Here is a 26,034-nt window from a genome sequence, read left to right on the forward strand (position 1 = left end):
GATTTTTGCTTCTGAGGCGGAAAAGTGTCAAAATTTCTCATGTACGATAAGAGAGATTTTTTTCTTTCTGTTTTTGTAGGGTAGCCAATGACTTCATTTTCACTGTGCTTTGTAGACACACCAAAGAACTTTTTGAGTGACTTGGACCCATGTGATAACAGTGCTGTCAGCTCCAAAATATCTTAAAATTCGGTTACGAAATTTTTTGTAAATTGTCACCCATACATTTCCCGCTCGTTTGCAACATTGCAATAAAACTTACGCCATAAAGTTGTCACATCTTTCTTCTAAAACAACAAAATCTTAACCATATCAATCGAGTAAATAGTCTTTGAGTAATAATTCATTAACCGAAAGGCTACGAAAACGCAAAAACTGACCCTGAAAGGGTTAATAAAAACTGCAATATTGTCACAAACTACGAGACTGTCTTTTGTTATTGGTTCCGATTAGCTTTCGAGCTGCTAGTGCATGATTTCAATAACTGTGAAAAGGAAGACATTTATACTAGGGCCGCTGTACCTCTGATCTGACAGCTATGCGAAAAAGAAAGCAAGGGTTGATACTACACTGACCCCCCCCCCCAAAGGGCCAATGAGTGACCGAGCTTTCACCGCTCTGGCATGAAAACTAGACGTTGTTGCCGCTTCGTGTTCTTCCTTTTGTTTGTGCACAGTTGAGTGAAAAGTGCTTTGAGATTGTTTAGTTATTGCGACTTTGTGTTTTTTTTTCCTTTTCTTTTTGTGTGTTTGGGTGTGTTGTTAAGAATAGTGTTGTAATTACGTAGTGACGATGGCTAGTTCTTCAGAACCGGAGCCAAAGAAAATAGGAGTGTATAAAGGACAAAGCCAAGAATTGATATACAGACTTCGTGAATATTTCGAGAACGAGTTCGATGAAGGTGGCTCTCTTCTTCCTGTAAGGAGGATGGTAGACAGAGTGGCTGACGCCCTGCGTGTGGGAAAGTCTATTATTAAGAACATAACAAAAGAAAAATGTCCCGAAGAACTGAATTCTCCTTCGGCAGTTTTGGTTACTCCAGACACACACACGCACACACACAAAAAAAAAAAAAAAAAAAAAAAAAAAACGACCCAATGCTGAAACGTCTCTAGATCGTTTCCAGGATGACGCAATAAGGCAACACATTTATCAATATGTAACGAAAGAATTGCCGACTCCCGGTAAGCTTCTCAAGTCCTTGAAAGAAGCAGGGCTTTTCGAGGGAGGGAAAACAAGCTTGAGTGTTAGGTCAAGGCAAATTGGTTTTTGGTGGAAGAAATTCTCTGGAAGAAAAGTTCTTATGGAAAAAAGCTATATTGTTGCAAAATTTTTGAGAGTGATGATATAAATGAACCCGGAAAACTTAGTTTGGCTGGACGAAACATGGGTGAATACAGGACACAAAAGAAGCAGTGCGTGGACAGACAATAACATCCGAAGGGACAATGAAGACACCTATTGGCAAGGGAAGTCGACTTATTTTGCTTCGTGCCGGGACTGTGCGCGGATTTGTATCTGAGGCAATGTTGCTTTTTAAATCAAAGAGCATTCGTGATTATCACGAGGAAATGAATTCCATACTTTCAAAGACTGGTTTGTTAATAGTCTATTTCCAAATATTAACGAGAATTCCGTAATCGTGCTTGATAGCACGGGTTATCATTCCGTTCAAACGAATAAACCTCCAAATACGAACAGCAAAAAGGAGGACATGATAAGGTGGAGTGAAAGAAATAATGTTCCTGGAGTATCACCAGATATGAAAAAAGCCGAATTAATAGCATTACTAAAACTCTATAAGCCAAGACAGCCATCATATGAAATCTATGGAATTGCTGAGGCTCACGGGCATACAGTTATTCGACTTCCACCATATCATTGCCATTTTAACCCAATTGAGTTAATTTGAGCTCAAGTTAAAGGTTATGTGGCTCAACATAATAAAACATTTCGTGTAAATGACGTGAAAAATTTAGTAATAGAGGCGATCGAGAAACTGTCCCCGAATAATTGGAAAAACGCCGTTGAGCATACGTGGAAAATTATGCAGCAAACTTGGGAAGCTGAAGGTGTCTTCGAACAAGCTGTAGAAGATTTAATCATAACATTGGGTGATGGTGACGATAGCAGCGACGACAATGACGATAAAGAAGAAATTTCGGCAGTTAACTCTGACGAATTATTTCAATATTGTGGAGTTCAACCTATCGATAGTGACGAATACATGTAGGCAGCGAAGGTGTCAGTTTACTCGATTACTTTATGTTTAATTCTGGTAATTTTTATTTTATTTATTTATTTATTTATTTATTTATTTTATTTTTATTTATTTATTTATTATTTTTTTGCTTACACTGAAGGTTTTAAAAATCCATGAAAATTCATAAACACAACCAAACTATTTGCTGAGCAAAACAATATATTCACATGAAAAACTACATACGTGTTACAGTTTCGACAAGTAACACTTTGGCTTCATCAGACACTATATCTGATAGAGTGTCTGATGAAGCCAAAGTGTTAGTTGGCGAAACTGTAACACGTATGTATTTTTTTTATGTGAATATATTGTTTTGCTCAGTAAATAGTTTGTTTGTGTTTAAGTGTATACAAAGCAAAGCTTCTACTTATGGAAAATATTACATGAAAATTCATCATTTATTAAGCAATTCCTTTCGGTTCTATTTGCTTGCTTCTTCTGTTTATTCTTAGCGTGTGCGGTTAAACCCACGACAAATTGACAACATTGTTTTGTCCACGTGCAGTACTGTCAGAGCCAGAGACATAGTGGCCATATTATAGAAAAATCCTGAGTAATAGTGACTAACAATCGTGGAGTGAGGCATTTCACTTACCTAAAGTAGCCAAATGTTATTTGATACTATTTTATTGTTTCTTTTTAAAAAATAAAACAACCATCCATTACTTAGCATAAAAGTAATCATTCGAACACTATTTCAAGCAAAAGAAAATTAAGTTAGTAATGGATGTGACTGGAATATTATAGTGTTTACATTGTCCAGCCGGTAGTCCATTTTTACACTGAGAAACCAGGGGTGTAGCCAGCAGGTTTATGTAGAAGGGACCCGTCGTTTTTGAGGGGGCCAGCTACAAAGCCAAAAGAAATTATGTTGCAGCTAGCAGTGGCGGCGATTGCACGTTAAAAGTGGGGGACAAGACTTGACGGGAGGATGTATAACTAATAGGATACTTTTTTTTTGTTGTTAAAATACCGTATATCGTATCTCATATTTTATTAAGCAAATTGACAAGACCAACGCAAGTATGTACTAGCCCTTTGTACTCTTAAACAGAGATTTGATTCCTTGCTCTTGAACGTCTTAAAATTCAAAGCGGCTGATTAATATATTGAATCCTTATAAGAAGTGAAAGTGTGCTGAAATTATTCTGTTGCAATAGGTTAATTTTTGGGTTATTTTCCGTGCCAATTAAAATGCAATTTCTGCAGCTTTCTTAACTCCACGGGAGGATAACCATCACGTACTCATGCAACGGCGAATATTATATGGCACCATTTTTTTCTATAAACATACATACATACAAAAACTTTACATTTCCAAATTAAACTATATACACAAATGGGTTACACAAAAAAGTGTGTGTGTGTGGGGGGGGGCAACTGCCCCCCTAATCGCCGCCCATGGCAGCTAGTGTTTTTGAGGCCTGAAAAAACCGGCAAATTTTGGTTTCTTTCCGGGAAACTAAAAAACACTGGTTTCTAGCTTATTATTATTATTATTATTTGCTTTTTGTCCATAAATTATATTCCAGGTAGTTTTTATTATGTTTAACCAATAATTAATATCCCGGATCAAACGTTATACCTTTGTACATAACTATTTTAGTTGAAGCCCTTGTACACAGAACCTATCTACATAAGGCCGATTTTCTTTGAAATTTCACTTATTTTCTTTAAGATTTCGTGACAAAAATAATTATTTTTATTCGTGACTTAAAAAAAGACGTAATTATTTTATTAACATCTATGTCTCATTTCCTGTTCTAAGGGCAGTCCACATATTTCGTTACGCTATTTTTGACCAATTTTTGACCCCCCCCTCCGTCCTGCTTGTCACACTTCGTAACGCAAGGCCGAACTTCTCCCCTTTGTTACGTAACACTTTTGATCTTTTTTCATTATTTTGATTATTTTAGGGGTTATTACAACAAAAAGAAACTATTAATGGTAGAACTTTTTATTACAAAATGCTTATATTGTTGTGAATATATTTGTAACGTTTTTCGCCAACAAATCAAACTATTAGAAAATGGTGTACTCGTAACAATCTTTTATCCCCATAAGATTGATTAATTAACCAATCCTAATTCTTCAAAACTACTGTCGTTTCCCCAAGGAGATCGCACCCATCATTTTAGAAAAAAAAAATGAAATGAAATCTTTAAGTTTTACGTCCCACGGTTATGCCGGTTAGGCTAAAGAAGACGGTGATGATGAGAGAGATGAGTGAAATGGTGGAATGAAGGAAGTGGGAGGAAACGGGAGAACTCCGAGAAAACTCACGAGCACGGTGTTTGTCCACCACAAAGTTCACTTGGCGGGAGCAGGGTTTGAACCCGGGACCTCATGCACCAGAGGTGAACGCTCTACCACTGAGCCACCGCGCCCCCCACCCATCATTTTAGACCATTCAAATTTCCATATCGTGTACCAGAAGCGGGAAAATCTCGTCCAAAATGGAAAAAAGGGGACTTTTAAAAGAAAAAATTCCCTTTTCTTCATTTTTCTCTTCACAGGTAAACGATAGCGAAATTTGAGTGGTACCATTTGATAGGCTGCCTTACGCTGAAGAAAATGAGTTATGACTCTTGTTGCTAGAGTCAACAGACCTGTAAAGAAAATCTCGATTTCTTTATTTTTTTTTCATTTTTTACACATTTTAGTTAATTACTTTAGTAAAGTATCTACAGTGTTATCACTAATTATTCTAAACTCATGATACGTACCTCGTTTTCTTTGACATGAACCAGTCTTTCAAACGGAACCACTCGCATGTCTCTAGCATGTAGGGGCCCAAACTCGGGAGGAAAGGGATTTTTTGACAAAAATTCCCTTTTTCGCAAATTTTCTCCACAATGGTACATGCTAGAGACATGCGAGTGGTACCGTTTGAAAGACTGGTTTTGGCCAAACAAAACGGTGTATCAATCATGTCTCTACGATAATTAGGGATAAGTCAGGAAATTTTTCAGGTTTGAAATTTTTGGGGGCTCTGTGGGTTGACACAGGGGCCGGCCAGAGGGGCCCAAAATCGAAAAAAATGGATTTTTTGACAAAATTCCCCTTTTTCGCGAATTTTCTCCACTGTGATACATGCTGGAGACATGCGAGTGGTACCGTTTCAAAGACTGGTTTATGGCAAAGGAAACGAGGTACAATTCATGTTCCCACAATGAACAGTCTTGATGATGATGATGATAGTATAGAAATTCACTAAAAAGGTATTATAAAGGGAAAATATGTAAATCGGCTGTAGCATCAAAACTATTCATCCCAGGGCCACTCTTTGTATCTAATTCTCTTCACCATAAAGCAAAGTTTTTTTTTTTTAGTAGCATTCGCATGATCGTATCCTATACCAAAGGGCAGATATTTGCGATAAAAAGGGATTTTTAAAGAAGAAAATCCCTTCTTCCACTTTGAGCGGAAATTTCCCGCATTGGTTAAGCAACCTGTTAATGCTTTCTTTCACATATTACAAATTAATTGCTCTTACTGTCTCCTATGAAAAAAATACAAACAGGGGCGGACCAAGGCAAAATTTTCACCCAGACAAAGCGACTTTTTGGCGCTCCCTAGTCCTAGTCTATTTTTCACATTTTATTACAGTGATTTTACTATTTTAAACCCATTTTTCAAAAATAAAAATTAATTCTCAATTACATGATATAGGTATATTTAGTACGTAGAACTATACATATGGTACCAATTACATTGTGTTTTCATTATTATTATTTATGTGCCGATATGTATAACAATAACAATATCGAACACCATTTATTGAGTACTAATCATGATGACATGATTACTGCTATATTGTAATTTGTCTCGTTATATCAATAACATCAGGAGTCATTCTACCATACATACGACTATGTAATAATAATTTCTAATAACGTGAAATACCAATAAATACCAATAAATAGGTTGTAATAAAACTCGAAATGTCCCATGCGTCACATGCAACTACTATCGGATGACAATTAATGAATTAATACGTATATCCCCCAAATCCGTCAATGGCCCAGGAGCCAGTACTATGACTTTTTGTGAGCTTTCTTAACCTAACCTAACCAGTGAGCCAGACTTACAACCAACTAATTTGAGAGAGAAACTAAATAGTACCTACCACTATCTTTGAACGCAGGGAAATAATTCCCTCATTACATTATGTCTATCACACTCAAAATAGTAGCAATAACATGCAGCTTCTAACACTTTAAAGTACGGTACTAGGCCTATATTAAACTTCTTTTGTTAGCATGAATCGTGCAGTTTTACCAAACGGGTCCATAGTATAAGTAGTAGTAGAAGTAGGAGTAGGAGTAGGGGTAGCAGTAGTAATGGGTTAGAAGCCTCGCAGGGGTTCGTTCGGTTCTGTTCTCGACATAAAATGTACAAATTAAAGACTTCCCCACTTTTGTCTGTGCGTTTTAGAATCTATGGATCCGTATAGTAAAACTGCACCTCATGAATTTCATTAAAAATTACTAATTTACCTTTCCTTTCCTGTTAATTTTACGTTTTCTTTTTTCTTTTTTTCATTTCAGGATCTACTCTTTGGCTAACCCGATTTTAGTTTTTAAGATACAGAAAGGGAAGAAATGATTATTTACATCATACTGCACGATTTTTACAATTAGTGAAATTTCCAACCCTGGTGCGAAAGAATATGGTGGTTATGTTTATTCTGTAGCTGTGCAGGTGATGGAAAATCTTTAAAAACAAGTAAGTTTTCATCATTTATTTGCATCTTTGAATTAACATAAATGCTAAATAATGTAAAATAATATCGGTTTTAGTCATGATGTGTGGAGGATGTGTTATTCCCTTGAATATAACTTGTTCTTAAAGAAGTGTTTGTAAAGAAGTAGGTGTAACTGCGTAATACTTGCACTTTTTTGAGTATAAAAGATAGTTGAAATACGTTCAGTGTGTTGTCTGTTGACTTCCATATGTTACGCATCAATTTCACGTTCAACGTAATGGGGTTAACATTACAACGCCCGCTCCAGTTAGTATCCTTACGCAGAAACACAATTAATTTTAACTAAATGAGTCTAAACTTCCCTAACCAGAAGCTAATCCTACCGTATTTATCCTTAATTCGTTCTATTTTATTTTACCTTTTGTAAAGCGGTTGTACTTACCGATGCAGCTGGAGCGTGTATTATAAAGTTTACCCACGTAATGTAGAGATTTTCCTGTAGATTTGCGAAATGTCAAGTTGAAGACATTATTTTAAATCATTTTTCTTGGTTTCGTTGCTACATTCTAGTGTCCTTGGTGGATGCCAAAAAAATTGCGTACAGTTTGATAATATGCGTGCAGATTGGGGGCCATAAAACTAATTATTCATGCGAAAAACATGCACCGATTTGTGCTAAGTGTTGGCTACTATACCCTGGCCGGTGAACGATGATTTCTGACAGCTTTGCACAACACCACGGCGAGCAAGCAGAAGACAACAGGTCAACCAACCTTAGGCTCAGAATCTGTCGCGTCTCCATGGTAACTACCGCACATTGCCAAACTTTCATTCACCCCCTTCTACTCTCAACGAGGAAGCAGACGATTCTTCCCCTGCGCGAAAAGCACATACCAACACCGCGCTTCTCAGTCGTCCTCGCGAGCTTAGCTGTCAGAAATCACCGTTCGCCGGCCAGGGTATAGCAAGAATTATATCGATTTCTGTGTACGGTAAGGCGAAGCCGGGTAACCCCACACGTGGTATGTTCGTAGGGAACAGTCCTTAGGCGACGGTGAGTAGGCACTAAAATGATTATTTGTGCAAAACAAACGTACCAGCCTGTGGTCAGTAAAAACAAGAATTGTATCTTTTTTAGTTTAACATCCTACGGTTGTTCTCCGAAGGTAAAGGAGACGTGTTGTTGATAATGGGGAAAGTGGTAGAATAAAGAAAGTAAGAAGAAATTGGGAAACCACAGGAAAATTACGCGCACGGTGTTTGTCCGGCTATAATAACCACTTAGTGCGAGCCTGGTTCGAATCAGAGGTGACTGTTAGGCATTACTTGAGCTGACGGTTCTACCAAAATTTGACACATTCCTTGCATTTTCAGGTTAGATTAGAGCATGCACTAAATGAAGCTTCATTGCTGCCTGCAGATTGACTTCAGAAAGATAAATACAATGCGGATGTATGGCATAAAAATACAGTGCGTAAAACACGTACCAACTTGTGCTAAGTAGCCACTAAAAGCACGAATGCTATCTATCCGAGTCAGGGAAAGAGCTCAGCAGGAGGTCCGAAGCGGTTGCAAGAGAGAGTGTCTGTAAGGAGCAGGCGCGTCATCGGCGGCGAGTGTACGTGTAAGCGAGGATAGGGGAAGAGCACACTTACCCATACAATTATTTTTACTATTACTCAAAATTCATTTCAATGTGCTCTGCGCTGACAGTAATTACTTAAATTCATACTCTCATTCCTTCACGAAAAATGTTGCACATCGTATTTCACTAATAAATTTCTATTTGGTAGAACCGTGTTCTCGAGTGAACCCGATCGCTGTACTACTGAGCATTTCCTCTTCCTCCCCCTCGTATTGTTATTGAAGATAGAATTCAAAGGCAAATTGTCTTTAACCAGTGATTTTTTAAAATTATTTGTTAATGCTGAACTAACGCCCCTATTTTTTCGTGAGTTGATTAAAAAAAAAAAGAAAGAAAGAAAAAAGACTGCACGATTTCCAACCAATTGTTTAATTACTGTTATCTTCGAAACTGGTGGATTTTTTTTTTTTTTTTTTTTTTTTTTTTTTTGCCGTAGATAAAATATTCTTTGTATATCTTTGTGAGGTCAATTTATTCGCAAATTTTTACCAAAGGAATATTGAAGATATATATGCTTTCCTACAGATAACAAAATATTCTGGAAATAATTTTCGAAACTGTATTTCTCTTAACCTGAGCATATGCGTGAATTGATGTATTACAAACAGGACAATAAGATTTGTAATAGATTAATTAGAAGTTAATCGGTTGTTAACACTTTTATTTAGATTTTAGTTATAAGACCGACCTTCTGCATTCGTTCGCTAGTCTGGATATATCACAAATAAACTTGTTCAAACATGCTCATTATTTATTACGGTATTATTATTATTAAATAATTATTCAGTAGGAGAAAGCTGAATGATAGAACAAAACTTACAATGCTTCCGGTAATATTTTGTCCTACACTTCTTTCAATGTTTGCGTTAGCAAGTTGCTGCATGCTTAGTAATTACTTGTGTTCACGTAAATTAATAGCGCTAGTCCATTCTAACCTTGAGTGAAGTACAGAAGAAGTCACTTTAATTATGAGTACCGGTAACTAAACTTCGATATAGAACATAACCAGGGTGTCTATCGGTCACGAAAGTCACGAATGTCACGAAAATGTCACGAAATCAGAAAACGGTCATGAAAGTCATGAAATGTAGCTTTTGGGTCACGATTTTTTTAAACTGTGAAAATGTAAGTACAGATTGGAAATTTTTTTTCTATAAAACGTCAAAATTCACCACCAAAAATGTTTATGGTCGGCTTTAGACGCTACCAAATCGCAAGCAAAATACGTTTCTATCACATGGATGAAAATTCGGCCTATTCGCACCCAGATTTGCTCTTGATAATGGTAGGAAATTTTTATGATTTGGTAAAGAAAAGGTCACGATAAAGTCACGAAATTTCATTTTGGAATTTCACTAGACACCCTGATAACGTATGTGATTGTGAAAATAGACTATTTATGTTAATTCATTTATTTGCTATAATCTATTCCGAAACTGTTTCGGTGGGCATGCGTCAATTCCGTACTCTGTCTTTATTATAGGCTACTGCTTAGGTGAGGTTTTAGTATTTTAACTGTATCAGCTTTTCTTGAAACCTTCGTGTTGTTGTTTGCAATCTATTGATAGCTTAATGGAAGCGTTCTGGTTTCTTTAAGTAGACTAGTTGCGTGTAGTAGTTTATCTATTCATTAACTACTATAGCGTACTACCTTCAACCAATCAGGAATCAGGGAATTCTTTCGCTGTCTGTTATATGAAACATGTCACTACCTGTGTATTCAAAGTGTCTGATGAAGCCAAAGTATATAGTTAGTGATACTGTCGCACGTTAATAATTTTTATAATTAAGGTATTGTTTTAGTCAGCGAATAACTTAAATCAGATTTAAGTCTGTTAAAAGCGAAGCTTTTACAATGGAAAATACTATATTATTTATAGTAAGTAAAAATTCTCATACCTTAAAACATCTAAAAATCACAAAGTCTGCTAACTGTTTCGAAACACACTTCACCTCTTCCTCAGCGGTTCTAAAGAAAAGTATGTTGCTACAAAAAAGTTATGATACTAATACACAATAACACACTGAGCAAGGCTATATGTAAAAAAAAAAAAAAGTATCATGTAACAGTTTCAACACAATAACTATGTCTTCATCAGACTTCCACTCCTTCTCTGAATCATCAATATATCAGGAAATATAAATGAAGTAATAGTCCATATTAGTATTACAAATCAGTGCCGTAAACACAATCTGAAATCTGAATACGTGCATGTCTATAATTGGTATGTTTCTACTTAGGTATTCAAAATGATCCACATTAAAATTTTAGGACACTTGTTTTATAATAATATAAATAATGACTTTCCCAAAACTATGAAGAAAGAAAATCAATTATGTATGACGCAATAATGCTCTTATTTGAGCAAAATGATGATGATCTCAATAGCATTATACGAATCGTTATAGGTTACAGGTATTAAACAAATAATGACAATGAAATATTAAAGAACACGATTCTTTTCTTAAAAATGAAACAAGCCAAGGGACATCAATTTCATTTCACTTTCTGTTGTGGCAGTCAGACACAAATCACATATTTCAAATCGAATTTTTAGTGGGGACGAGTATCGCTTTCAGTTCCAAGATTGGGGGAGACATGTTCCCCTCATCTCCCCGGGATTTGCGACAGTGACCGTACCTTTCTATGATACATGTGGCTTAATTTATGTACCAGTAAATGTTGTTTATTTGTTCGGAACATTGTTTCATGCAAATAAAATTCTCCTTTAACGTTAAAGTCTACTGCATAGTACTTTTTTTTTTTTTTTTTCAGGTAAGTACAGTAGTTTTGTTCACTTATGTATTTAACAAAGCATATTTTTGGATAATTTGGACAAAGCATATTTTTCCTGTCTCGTTAAACTTCAAATTAAAAAGACTCTACTGTGTGTTGATGTAAGCTGCGAAGAGTTAACATTTTTATGTATATAGTAACTTCTATTTTTAATGGCCATTTTTATTGATATATCTGTTCTATGTAAGGTGCCTTCCATTTCAATTCAGGCAGAGCATGTACCATCACCATCTCAGATATTGTTGAAACTTTTTTTATAGCAACTAGACATGTTTTTAAGAGACCCATTTTTTTTGTTTTGTCGAAAAAAATTTTCCCGCCAAGTAATGGGCCATCAGAGACGGGGAGTACAATTTATGAATTGTAGAAGACATGGAAAATGGTCAACTTCGGAGCCTCACCATTCGGCTATGGAGACAGGTAGAGGTACAATTCTTGTTGTGGTATGTACATAGGGATATAAATAAACTATATTTTATTATAGTTTGGTTTGCGCGTGCGTATCTTTTTGTACATAAATTAACAAATGAACGTCAATTTATCTGAAAAGTCGAAGTTTGCGAATTTTTTTCGAGCACTTCCGGTTCGAAACACCACTTGATAAATTAGATTGTGTAACCAAAAATACCCAGATAGCTAAAGGAAAAAGAAAAGAAGCATTTCCGGGATCAGGTGAAGACAGATGATTATTATACTTTATCTAGAAATAATATTTTTATCAAATACTGGCGTATAGTTGACAGCTCTTAAAAGAAAACTGTCTCGAAATAAGATGCATGTTGTGGACCCTTTACTGGAAAATTATTCCGAACTTGAAACAGCCCTGCAGTTGCAGCGTGGCTGTTATAGCAGAGTCATAGCGAGTGGGTTTTTTTTTTTTTTTTTTTTTTTTTTTTTTTTTTTTTTTTTTTTTAACTAAAAGTTACTTTTTTGGGAGGTAAAGTGACTTTTTCGTGTGATTTATGTTTTGCATTGGCAGTTTTCTAAGAAAAAATATTATAAAAATAAATGGAAAAAGAGAAACTTGTTACTCATTACTCTTCTGAAAGCTTCAGTACTTGTTGCAATGTGCAGCTATGTTGCCACATGTGAACCAAGTCAGCTTTACTCTCACTTCAGCCTTTTATTCTTTCTAAAGCACGGTGGATGCTTAAGTTCTCAAGGTGGGGTTGAGAACCCTTCTGTGTCTATTCTTTCTTCTATCATAATAGTCTTTAAGTTTTCTCTCGTAATAGTTAATCCTCCGTTTCACGTTGTGGGTGTGTGTTTGTGTAGTTCATCGTGTTCGTCTTGTGTTGTGCTTCTTGTATGTTCTTCTTAAGAGTAGGTGATGAATTTGAATATTTCATGGCTTTGAGAACTCTCAATGCTAAGTTAAATATAATGTCTGGAATGAAGAAATTCGGAAATAAGCCAGAACTGGTTCCACTTACTCAGAAGCTTCTCACATCTGCTAAGTCTGCTTACCATAACTACAGAGCATACTTAGAAAACGTAAAGGGGCCCATAGACTATCCACGGTTTGTGCAAACATCATGTTTCTGCACTGTGGTTGTGCAGAAACTCGACCATACACGATTCAACTATTTGCACAAACTTCAGTTCAATTTTGAGTTTGATAGCATAAACATATCCACTGAAACAGCTTGTTTAGCGATGGTAATTGCTTGTGCTTTGGAAGGGGAAAGACCCGCGAAACCAAAAAGGAAGAAGAGGGTGTGGATGAAAGGGTGGTTCAAGAAACGGTCTAGTTTAGTCATCAAAATTTAATAGCCGAGCTTGAGATAAGTTCGAATATTTACTTATTTACGAATGGATTTAACTATATTTGGTGAAATAGTCTATTGGAAATTGTTACGCCTCTTATTCAAAAACAGGATACAAATATGAGAGATGTGATATCTCCCAATCAGAGGTTGTTTGCCACTTTGCATTATCTTGTGTGTGTAAACACGTAGGAGGACTTACATTTGAAACAGCCATTGCACCCCAGACGCTTGGACAAATTATTATAGAAACATGTGAGGCCGCAATTTTCAGATTCTTGTTTTTATAATCTTCACTCTTTACCTTCCACAGTTCAGGCAAATTTCGATAAAGTTCAATAAATTCTCTCAAGAATTCTTGAATCCTATTCATTGACGCCACAACGCAAGAAATACGCGTTTTTATAATAGGCTTCCTACTCGGAAATAAATCTCGTGTTTGCACAAACATGCCCATACACGGTCCACGTGATTGCGCAAACATCATGTTCGTGTAAACAATTTTCGAACGAGTTTGATGTGGAAAATGTTTGCACAAACGTTTGCGCAAACAGTTCATACAGCAGCATACACAGTCAAACTGTTTGCACAAACCGTGGACCGAGATTCTTTATTAAGAACGGGTTCTTACTAACACTGCGTAAGATCGAATTTATAGATAATAAAATATAGTACGTCTTACTAAATCCTTGAATAAACATTTTCATCAACATAGTAACTTTTTTTGTGATCCATTATGTCAGCTACTGTATAGCCCATGAATCTTGTGAAGCACTAAGCAAGCCACAAATAAATAAATAAACAAATAAAGTTTAAAAAACGGAGCAAGTACCGGTAGTAAATGCCAACGTACATAAATTGATATGGCGAAAATAAATAGTGAAAGAGGGATAAAATAGCACATGTGTAATTGCAAAGACGATCAATTAATTGTTTCAGGTTTTCCAAATCATTCAAGGACAACCAAACACACCATTGGTAAGAAGATAAAAATGCCACATAAGACTTCATTGCCAGTAGAAAAATCAATATATGAATTTTCTTTTTATTCAAACTAACGAACCAAAATTAGATCAGAATAGAGGGACTTTTGGTAAGCAATGGGATTATATGACACATATATGAAGCAATGGGATTAAATGCAACATAAGATATTTTCTACTATGACAAGCTCCAGAATTCAGTTATCATTGTACTTACACGTTTATTCAGAAATTGTTTAAGGCTGTAAGTAGAGTGATATTTTCTAGTTTAAATGCCTAGGCAATCTTGGGATCTGGCAGCAGTGGAGAATTAACATTCAAAATTGGTCAATCTTCTTGGTGGCTAATACAGATTCGTGTGTATTAATTTAATTTCTACGCCTTTAGAAAACATAATGTTGTTCGAACTCATCAGTATTGCGAATATATATATATATATATATATATATATATATATATATATATATATATAATGGTTAAAGCAGGATTTCGAGTTATGTACATCAGCAGAAAAAGACCGTCGAAATATCGTAAGAAAGAAATAACAACGTACACAATTAATGCAACCAAGTTTTGTCACATATTTTATGATATATCACTAGCGCGTCAAATAAAAGTGAAGAATTTAACTTATTCGAGAATAGATTTTTGAATACCGTGCAGCACACAGAATTCGAACCTTCATCTATATATAAATATAGATAGATAGATATTACAGTAATCTGGGTCTGTATAGTCAATTCTCAATTTTCTGCTTATGGACTCGTCACTTATGCAGCCTGCTTCTCTAAAAAGTTGAAGTTGAGTTGAATTTTGAGTATAACGTCCCGTTGAGCAGCGAGGTTATATAAGACGTGAACTTACTGATTAACGTCGAATCCCAACCATATGAGCTCCCACCGGGAATCGAAACCGGGTCTCCCACGCCAAAGGCGCGTGCGCAGACCGCTTAGCCACGAAGGAGCTCTAAAGACTAAAGACCTATAATCATTATTTATAGGATGATAGGGAGTATCTTGCTAGGAGCCGTGGTGGCTCAGTGGTGTGGAGTTCGTGATGCATGGGGTCTTTAATCAGTTTCCAGCTCGCGCAAGTAGGTTTTGTAATAATAATAATAATAATAATAATAATAATAATAATAATAATAATAATAATCATCATCATCATAATACTAAAAACACCGTCTGCGTGTGGGCTTTGCCTGAGTTCTACCGTTTCCTCCCACTTTCTTTATTCTGCTATTTCATTCATTATGATCATCACCCTTAGCCTAGGAGTAGTCATGAGACATTAAACTTTTAAAAAAACAAAAGCACAATTATAAGTCATCAAGAACTGTTTTCAAGAAATGTATGGGCGAGAACAGTAAATGTTCTGTTAATAAACCCATGTCTTTTACCGCTGCACCATATTCCACCAACACGAAGACAGACTTCAAAATGCCACGTGTCAATGTACTGTATGTGGTTTAACATAATGGAATCCTAGCTTTGAACTTGAATAAATAACTGCTTCATATTTTCCTTCAAATCCATGGACTGAAAGCGGTAGTTCTGTTGTTTGACCAACCCAATTCTCAGATCTTTTCTCTTTCATTTTTCTTACGGGGCCATGTAAAACCCAGATAGAATAAGACGGATGCGACTCTCTTCTACCAGTGTCGATGCTGGGTATGTTGTCTAATGCGTGTGTTATTAAACATTTCATTTTTCATAGGCTTGCAAGACATATTATACCTAGACAGTTGGGATCTCATGACGTTTGCTCATTTATGAAACAAATATTCCTTCGGACTGTGTTGGTCACCTAGTCTTTGGACAAAATAACAAAGAGTATAGAGTAGCATTGATATGTTAGAAGAAAACATTATGTCACCGTACATCATTCTTAAACTTTTTGTAGTTCGAGCATTAAATAGAGGACTAGACATTCTCCAGTTTTCACTCACCGCCATTTCAGATACCATCAACATGTCAATCCGTGTGTGCCACTAAGATTTTTCTTTAAAAAATTGTGTACGAAATGCGTGGAAGGATCGGAAACTAAGGTTACAAGGACAAGACAATATTTCTGGAGTTTCTTCTGTTATAGAAGAATGAGGAGTGTGCGGTAATTTTAATGGCATGGAGTTGGTAATTGTGCAGTTTCAGCCACTCGCTACCTATGGCGCTAGTTGTAGGTAAACACAAATGGCGACTCGTTTGGAAAACTGATCTCGCGAAATTCACCGGCAGCTGGTAGAGGGTTACGGAGAGACGGTAATGTCTTCTCAGCATGTCGCAGAATGGTGTCGAAAATTCGCGGCTGGTAGAGAAGACGTCACGCGCGCCCGAATACAGCCGAAAAGATTACCACGCTGCTGAAGTAATTTCGCTGGGACATCATCGACCACCCTCCATACAGCCCGGACCTCATTTCAAATGACTTTCACTTGTTCCCGTGCGTGAAGGAGCAGCTAGGAGGCCGTCGCTTCGCTTCAGATAAGGAAGGTGAAACACTTCGTGACAACGTGGTTGGGCACGCAAGAAGAGGATTTTTACTAGGAGAAAATCTTCAAACTCATCCCACGATGCGACGAGTGCCTCAACCGATATGGAGACTATGTAGAAAAATAACGTAATATATGTACTATCTGTTGGCTGTATTGGTTGTATGAAATACGTTTCACTGCAGGCTTTGTAACCTTACTTTCTGAGCACACCTCGTGTATTTCTAAAACCACCTGCTATTTAAAATTTTAGGATCGCCCCTATCACACCTTTCTCAAGTTTAGGAATAATTTGTTTCCTTTTGGTTTGTTTGATGGAAGATTAGCGTCCCTTTCAGCATCAAGGCTATATGAAACGTGCGTATACAGCTTAACCCGGCTGCACATTCACCAGAAGACAGGATAGCCGAGCCGAGGCACAGTTCTGTGAGCAATGCAAGTAAATCTCGTTCTACATATTTACTCGAGGACGTGCGGTGGGATCACGATATGCGACCAGTGCGTTTAGGCCTCTCTTTGTTGTCTCTTCATCCTTTCCTGCGTTTCCTCTGCCTCGGTTTGGCTATCGTGGCTCTGGTCAATGTCGAGCCGACCTTATTGTGGAATCCGAACCACACGAGCTCCCATTGGGGATCAAAGCCAGGTCTTCTGTACCAAAGACTCGTACACCAACCGTATAGATAGATAGATATAATATTTTATAGTCCATTTCACGTATATCGGAAAGTTCAATACCGCTGAATTAGAGTGTTTAGTCATACTATACGATCACTTTGAAAAGAGTTCTATAAATATAACGTGAAAGTAATACACAATCTGTACTCATTGCTTCATCAGATAAAGGGCACAGGCATTTCATATAATTGTAAAAAATTACAAACACACATGCACAGCTTTACAGAGCAATAAAAGGAAATCGTGTTATTTGATGTGACATTGTTTAGAGACTTAATAATTGAATTATGCGCTTCGTCGACCACTTAATATTTTCTGTACAAGGTTGACAAGTTATTTCAAATTGCGCCAAGCAACACTAGATTTAATGGTTAAATTCTTCTGCTTTTTTCCCCTATACTATATTTTCATTAAAATTCAACACGTTGGCTTCATCAGACACTATGTGACACAGGATAACTGTACAAAGATATCCTGTATCACATAGTGTCTGATGAAGCCAAAGAGTTAGTTGGCGAAACTGTAACACGTGTTGAATTTTAATGAAAATATATAGTTTTGCTCAGGAAATAATTAGTTTATATTTAATTATAACAAAGCAAAGCTTCTACTTATGGAAAACGTGTGGTGCGTATCGCATAAGAGTTTACAAATGTGTCCTTATCGAACGATGTTGCTACAGCACTTCAGCCGATACTGTAGGGAGCTGTTGACGAGAACATGTTAAAACGTGCCTGGCAAAAGTTAGGTTATGAAGAGTAACGAAAAATGCTCACATCGAGAATTTGTGACCTTCATTAGCAATAGTCGTTGATAAGTAAACATGGTTACGTTACATATGTATGAAATTGTATTTTATTATGACAATTGAGAATTAGTCTTACTAATCATCAATAGGCATTCTGCCATTATTCTGCGATCTTCAGCTAACCTCTTCGTCTTCGCGTATGATTTTCTGTTTTAATACCATTAATCAATTGTAGCCTTCTGCCTATCTTTCCTGCCGCCATACCTTGTAGCATGTCCGTCACGATACGGTTCCTTCTCAGCCAATGTCCCCGATCAATTGTCAGTTACTAAAATGTAGTTTTTTTTTTTCCCAGTGCGTTCTATTAAATACATTTAACGGCAGACTCCTTTATCACATTTCTGTTGCAAGTTTTTTCCCGCTGATTTCACTGTCAAAGATTTATAGTTAAATATATTTCTTATTAGTTTGCAGACGGGATTTATGTTTGCCATAACAATAATAAAAAAGACATTTTGACTGAGTGAAACTGATGTATAGCGTAGGTAAGACTGATTTATAACATCTTCGAGATATCTTGTATGAGACTCAACGTATGTATAAACATCACTGTAGCTCCATTGCTTTCCTTAGATGTTTTGTTATTTTACCGTTAAATCTGTTGCTATACGTATATACTTCTAGAACTTATATACTTTGTTTAATCCGACTCTTATAGCCTGACTACTAAAAGGGAACGTTAAATTTTAGTCAAACAACACTTTAAGTAAATTGTATAGCGAGGTTTTAAGAGCAGCATGATTTGTTTCAATTTTCTCGTCCTCAGAATTGAATGACTGAAACACATGACGGTATAAGTAACATTTTGATTGAAACTGAGATAACTTCATAAATAACAGCAACACAAAAGAAACATCGTTTGGCAGATAGATCTAAACAGAATAATATTTGCCACAGATATAATTGCTTATAACTGCACATTTCGAAACTTTCTAGGATCAGCCAAATTTAAACTTGTTTTTTATTGCAAACAAAATTTATGCACTTATACCCAGGCCCGTATATTTTGGCAAGTGCTATTCTGTGCTCGAGCACAGGGCGGCAGAATTTAGAGGGCGGAAAATTTTTGATTTTTTTAAAGATTCACAAAAAGGAATATTTAAAACTACCAACCCCCAGAATCCCGTGCAAGCGCGAGAAAATATGTTAGTGTGTTTATTCGCTCTAATTATAGTAGTTACTAATTAGCTAGCTTATCTGATTATTTTTATAAAGTCATCCTTTGCCACCTCAACCCCAAGGCGTGAGGATGTACTTGAACATCATGAAAACTGATACCGTTAAACTCAGCGACCTCAAAAACTATGAGTTCAACATTAATATCTGTCGCTTTCGATTACTTTTAAAATCTCCCCCCTCCTCCCTGCGGAATGGAGTATAACATTGAAGTTGAATTGAATTAAAACTGTCACTATTCATGTCAGCGACCCCAAAAACTGTGAATTCAACTCTAATATTGGTCGTTTTCGGGAGGGGAAGGACAACAGCAAATTTTGTGCAGGGGCGGCAAATTATTTAGAGCACATGGGCGGACAATATATAAATACAAGCTTGCTTATACCCCTCTTTAAACTAGCAGGCTTAATATTGGAGTAAGGAAAAAGTTGGCCAAGTGCTATATATGGGGTATTGGACTGTATGGTTCAGACTTAGACATTACAGAAGTTAGAGAAGAAATATTTAAAGAGCTTCGAAATGTGGTGTTGGAGAAGATGGAGAAGATAAAATGGACAGAGAGAGCAACAAACGAAGATGTTTTAAAACAGATAGGAAAGATAAGGACACTTTTAGCTAGCAACCTTCGTAGGAAGGTCAATATGATTGGACACATCTTGCGAGGAATAGGAAGAAGAAGAACACAACTGATGGATAATTTGAACAATAGAAGAAAATATTGAAGCTGACGCGGAAGAAACATTTCCAGGGCCAGGTATTAGTATAAAGGTATTATTATTATTATTTAAAAAATCTCAGGACCTGCTAAAAGGCAGAATACATCCTCCTACTACTACTACTGCTACTACTACTACCACCACCACAACCACCACAGCAGCCTTAAGAGATGAAGACCTACAGCTTAAGCTGACGTTACGTAGAGGTTTTACTGCTACTACTAGTAATAATAATAATATTAATAATAATACCCTTATACTATTCTATTCTTCCCATTCGTCTCGATGATGATCGGCAAGTATCAAGAGGTGTAAAACTGCTAATATTAATTTATCTTCTTTCGTTTTCAAATTCGTGCTAAAATTTTGATTTCTTCAGTGTTCGATTAAATTCTTTCCTAATATAAAACTGCCGTTTTATTTATCTGAATGAAATATTAAATAATAATCATGTCATTTGCCTCAATGTGAACACCTTATCGTCTCACTGAATATTCAGAACATTCTTGTAGAATGCTCACAATACTTACACCTCATACAAGATTCAGGACTGCCTAAAAGTCTTAGTAACGTTTTGGAAGGTAATGTGGTCTTTACTGACGGTCTTTTCACCTTCATTCCTGATACTGGAATAGTTAACATTCTCTGAGGTTTTTGCTTCCATAATTTTTCTTTTGTGTGTTATTATTATTACTTTTTAAGGGTTTTTGTGTTATTTTCTATTTAATTTTTAATGATTGAAGCCCTTTTGCGATCTTTGTTTTAATTTTGTATATAACTTTTTTTGTTTTAATATCCTAATTTACGGAACCTCTATGAAGTTGGTTACTGAATTTTCTGTCTGTGTATTTTTTTTTTTTTTCGAATTTTTCGCTTTTGAGGCGTCCATTCAATAGAGCATGGAAAACTATCTTTAAAAAAGTGATGGAGTTTTTCGCGTTACTCTTACCGTTCCAGAGATATTGCCCAAATGTTCCAATTTTGGGTGATTTAAGGAGCCATATCTCGGGAACCATAGGTCATAGAGAGATGATATTTCGCGAATTTTTCAATTTTGAGCATGTGTCTTCGTAAAACATGTGGTAGAACTTTTTAACAGAACTCTTGAACAAATCACGTGGAAGAAATTTAGTACTGAAAGAAATTAACGAGAATTGTTTAATGAGTATAATAATAAAGTACATAGAACAATTGGTATAAAACCTGTGGAGGTTAATAAGAAAAAAATAATTCTTTCGAAGTTCGTTCTGGCAATGATCATGGAATATTCCCAACTGGTTGAAGTTTTGTTTCGAATTTTTAATGTGTAGAACGTGTGATCATATCGTGGCAGGACCAAATAGCCTAGCCGCTGACGTCTCCATTAAACCGCAATCAGTCAATCAATCAAGTCTTTTTGACTTCAGGTAAACTTGTGAATATTGTTGCCGGCACATACTATATTGACGGAAATAGGTCGCGATGTACTACCATCTTTTATAAAAAAATGATTTAATATAATGCATGAGTGTTGCCGGAACGGTATGAATCACAGAGGCTTTCTTTCTTTCATTTTTGTTTCCGGCAGTAGGAGTTCTTTCCAATATACGCAATAATGGCTTTTTTAACAATTAAAGTCAACCACATTCATGTTTTAGGTTAACTTATCTACGGTTCAGATGGACATTTTTACTTTCGCACTGATATAAAACATGTATCTTGTTTATAGTATTAGGCTGTCATTGGTACAGTTTTATGCTGATGAGTAGTTTGATAGTCTTCTGTTAAAATTTTCCTGACAGCTGCGTGTAACTTTCTAGATTGTGTTCTAGATACACAATCGACCATGATAAATGATGATGATTTTTGTTTGATAGTTACTGTATTTTTTTCCTTCCAAGGAAAGAGATTAGTGACTGTTCAACTCGCCATTTTAGTCGAATTACCTTTGATTCTTTGTGCTCCTTCTCATGGATCACGTTTTCCATCCTGTTGTACTAAAATATTTATTTTCAATTGCGTTCATGGTTTCCTCCTAAATGTGTGCACAAACAATCAGCTTCAATAACACAGCTACACACAAAAATAAATAAATAAAAGTTCTGTGCACCATTGCCCAGGGTATGGATTCGATGTATTTTATTATTACACAGAATCCAAATTTCGAAACCCCAAGACGATTGGCCGAATCATTTCCTTTTTTTGGGCGAAAAACTTGAGTGAATTTCGATACGTAAGACAGCTTCAATGTTTTTCGCCCATAAAGCAAAATTGACATGGTCAATCGTCCTGGGGTTTCAAAATTTGGATTCTGTGTAATAATAAAATACATCGAATCCATACCCTTGGGTCCGCTGCACAGACCTTCTGTTTCTTTGTACAGTTGTATTACGTGTATTCTTCCTATCCAAAATCGCTCAAATTTTTCGCCCAAAAATATTGACATGGTCAATCGTCCTGGGGTTTCGAAATTTGGATTCTGTGTAATAATAAAATACATCGAATCCATACCCTTGGGTCCGCTGCACAGACCTTCTGTTTCTTTGTACAGTTGTATTACGTGTATTCTTCCTATCCAAAATCGCTCAAATTTTTCGCCCAAAAATATTGACATGGTCAATCGTCCTGGGGTTTCGAAATTTGGATTCTGTGTAATAATAAAATACATCGAATCCATACCCTTGGGTCCGCTGCACAGACCTTCTGTTTCTTTGTACAGTTGTATTACGTGTATTCTTCCTATCCAAAATCGCTCAAATTTTTCGCCCAAAAATATTGACATGGTCAATCGTCCTGGGGTTTCGAAATTTGGATTCTGTGTAATAATAAAATACATCGAATCCATACCCTTGGGTCCGCTGCACAGACCTTCTGTTTCTTTGTACAGTTGTATTACGTGTATTCTTCCTATCCAAAATCGCTCAAATTTTTCGCCCAAAAATATTGACATGGTCAATCGTCCTGGGGTTTCGAAATTTGGATTCTGTGTAATAATAAAATACATCGAATCCATACCCTTGGGTCCGCTGCACAGACCTTCTGTTTCTTTGTACAGTTGTATTACGTGTATTCTTCCTATACAAAATCGCTCAAATTTTTCGCCCAAAAATATTGACATGGTCAATCGTCCTGGGGTTTCAAAATTTGGATTCTGTGTAATAATAAAATACATCGAATCCATACCCTTGGGTCCGCTGCACAGACCTTCTGTTTCTTTGTACAGTTGTATTACGTGTATTCTTCCTATCCAAAATCGCTCAAATTTTTCGCCCAAAAATATTGACATGGTCAATCGTCCTGGGGTTTCGAAATTTGGATTCTGTGTAATAATAAAATACATCGAATCCATACCCTTGGGTCCGCTGCACAGACCTTCTGTTTCTTTGTACAGTTGTATTACGTGTATTCTTCCTATCCAAAATCGCTCAAATTTTTCGCCCAAAAATATTGACATGGTCAATCGTCCTGGGGTTTCGAAATTTGGATTCTGTGTAATAATAAAATACATCGAATCCATACCCTTGGGTCCGCTGCACAGACCTTCTGTTTCTTTGTACAGTTGTATTACGTGTATTCTTCCTATCCAAAATCGCTCAAATTTTTCGCCCAAAAATATTGACATGGTCAATCGTCCTGGGGTTTCGAAATTTGGATTCTGTGTAATAATAAAATACATCGAATCCATACCCTTGGGTCCGCTGCACAGACCTTCTGTTTCTTTGTACAGTTGTATTACGTGTATTCTTCCTATCCAAAATCGCTCAAATTTTTCGCCCAAAAATATTGACATGGTCAATCGTCCTGGGGTTTCGAAATTTGGATTCTGTGTAATAATAAAATACATCGAATCCATACCCTGGGGTCCGCTGCACAGACCTTCTGTTTCTTTGTACAGTTGTATTACGTGTATTCTTCCTATCCAAAATCGCTCAAATTTTTCGCCCAAAAATATTGACATGGTCAATCGTCCTGGGGTTTCGAAATTTGGATTCTGTGTAATAATAAAATACATCGAATCCATACCCTTGGGTCCGCTGCACAGACCTTCTGTTTCTTTGTACAGTTGTATTACGTGTATTCTTCCTATACAAAATCGCTCAAATTTTTCGCCCAAAAATATTGACATGGTCAATCGTCCTGGGGTTTCGAAATTTGGATTCTGTGTAACAAAATACATCGAATCCATACCCCAGGGGTCCGGTGCTCACAAATTTTATATTTTTGTGTGTGTGGCTGCGTAATTTGTGCAATACTGTTTAACAGAATCAAATGAATAAAATAAATACAGGAATACATCTCATTGAACTGAACATAGTCATATAGGTAAGTCCTCATGCGTAGTTTTTGATAAAATAAAAACTAAAAGTTTTTGTTGTAAACCTAAAAGTTAATACTGTCGTATAGTTGCACTCTCTATTAAATGGAATTACATGAAATATTTGAGAACTAGTTTGTGGCTAGGCGGTTAGCGTACGCGCCTTTGGCGTGGGAGACCCGGGTTCGATTCTGGGCGAGAGTTCGAGTGCTTCGAATTCCATATTAATCAGTAGATCCACATCTCATATTGCCTCGCTGCTGAAAGGGATGCTAAACTCAAAATCAACTCTGGGGGCCGCGGTGGCTCAGTGGTAGAGCGTTCATCTCCGGTACATCGGGTCCCGGGTTCAAACCCTGCTCCCACCAAGTGAACTTTATGGTGGACAAACACCATGTGCGTGGGTTTCCTCGGGGTTCTCCCGTTTCCTTCCACTTTCTTCATTCCACCATTTCGTTCATTTCTCATAATCACCGTTTCCTTTAGCCTAACCGGCATATACGTGGGACGTAAAACTCAAAGATTTCATTTCTTTTCATTTTTTTTGGAACACACTGCACTATAATATGATTATATGGAAGAAAAATAAAATTAATTTGCCACGGACAAAATCACTGTATATTAACTTAACCTTGAGGACACCTCTGTTAAAAGTTTTAATCGTTCGTTGTACTATATAACCATGTCACCATGTTCATTATCATTTTATATCAATGACAAATTTGTTTCAAGAGTCGAGGCTTCCAGGACTAAAAATGTTCATTCTAAATGCAATTGTACAGTAAAACCACCATCTGTTACAAAAACGCATTAATTGCCATGCGGTAGATATTATCACGGCCTTGTATATTGTCAGGAAACGTGAGAGAATTGCTCTTAACTTGTAACCTATGTAAAGTAATCCGAAAGGGGACAGTTTTCACACATCGTATTTATTTTTTTTTCTCACATTTTTGCCAAGGTTGTTGTTATTCACTCTTTCTTTTGTTTTCATCACCCTTGAGCTAAAAAGTGATCCAAAGCATTTGTTTAATGAAGAAAGAAAAGGAAGCTTCTACATATACTTTTATTCCTTATGTTTATATTCTATATCAGTGGTTCTCAACCAATCTGTCGCGACACACTGGTGTATCACGCAGTTCCCTAAGGTGTGTCGCGAAATTTTAGAATTTTAAAATCGTGAAAAATTTAGTAATAATGAGTTAAAATCGAGACAAACTGCACCAGTCAACACATCCTAAAAGTTACTAACTAACTCTATGGCCTATGAAACCCGGAGGTTCAATGCCGCGTTCACAAAAGCTCTCCATTAACTTCTATCCTTAGCTAACTGCATCCAGTTTCTACTTTGTATTCCTATTTCTGCGAGATCCATCTTAATATTGTCCTACCATCTGCGTCTAGGTTTTCCTAATGGTCGTTTTCCGATTGGTCTTCCAGTCAAGACTTTGAAAGCGTTTCTACTTTTCTCCATTCTAGCTACATGACCTGCCCACCTAAGCCTCCAAGACTTGACGACCCTAACAATGTTGGGTAAACCGTATAAATTATGTAGTTCCTCGTTATTAAGTTTCCGCCATTCCCCATTCCCGTTCCTCTTGGGTCCGGATATTCTTCTCAGGATCTTGTTCTCAAATACTTTTAGTCTATGTTCTTCCCTCAGAGTAAGTGACCATGTTTCGCAACCATACAGAACAACAGGCATGATTATCGTT

General features: G+C 36.5%; 1 protein-coding gene and 1 long non-coding RNA gene across 2 annotated transcripts in view; one reads left to right on the top strand and one right to left on the bottom strand.

Annotated features, from left to right (window-relative positions):
- The window catches only part of LOC145662215 (uncharacterized), a 36,382-nt gene extending 31,332 nt beyond the window's left edge, over positions 1 to 5,050 (bottom strand). The window contains exon 1 of the long non-coding RNA XR_014127013.1: positions 4,990 to 5,050. This is a non-coding gene — a long non-coding RNA (uncharacterized LOC145662215). The remainder of the gene's footprint in view (positions 1 to 4,989) is intronic.
- Positions 5,051 to 6,837: 1,787 nt separating this feature from the next.
- Positions 6,838 to 26,034, top strand: part of PH4alphaEFB (prolyl 4-hydroxylase subunit alpha-1) — a gene marked incomplete in the record, with an annotated part of 205,716 nt that continues 186,519 nt past the window's right edge. Inside the window, 1 exon segment of the mRNA XM_081729523.1 lies at positions 6,838 to 6,991.

This window comes from Thermobia domestica, chromosome 10, assembly GCF_964235325.1.
Source record: "Thermobia domestica chromosome 10, izTheDome1.hap1.1, whole genome shotgun sequence".
Classification (NCBI taxonomy): domain Eukaryota; kingdom Metazoa; phylum Arthropoda; class Insecta; order Zygentoma; family Lepismatidae; genus Thermobia; species Thermobia domestica.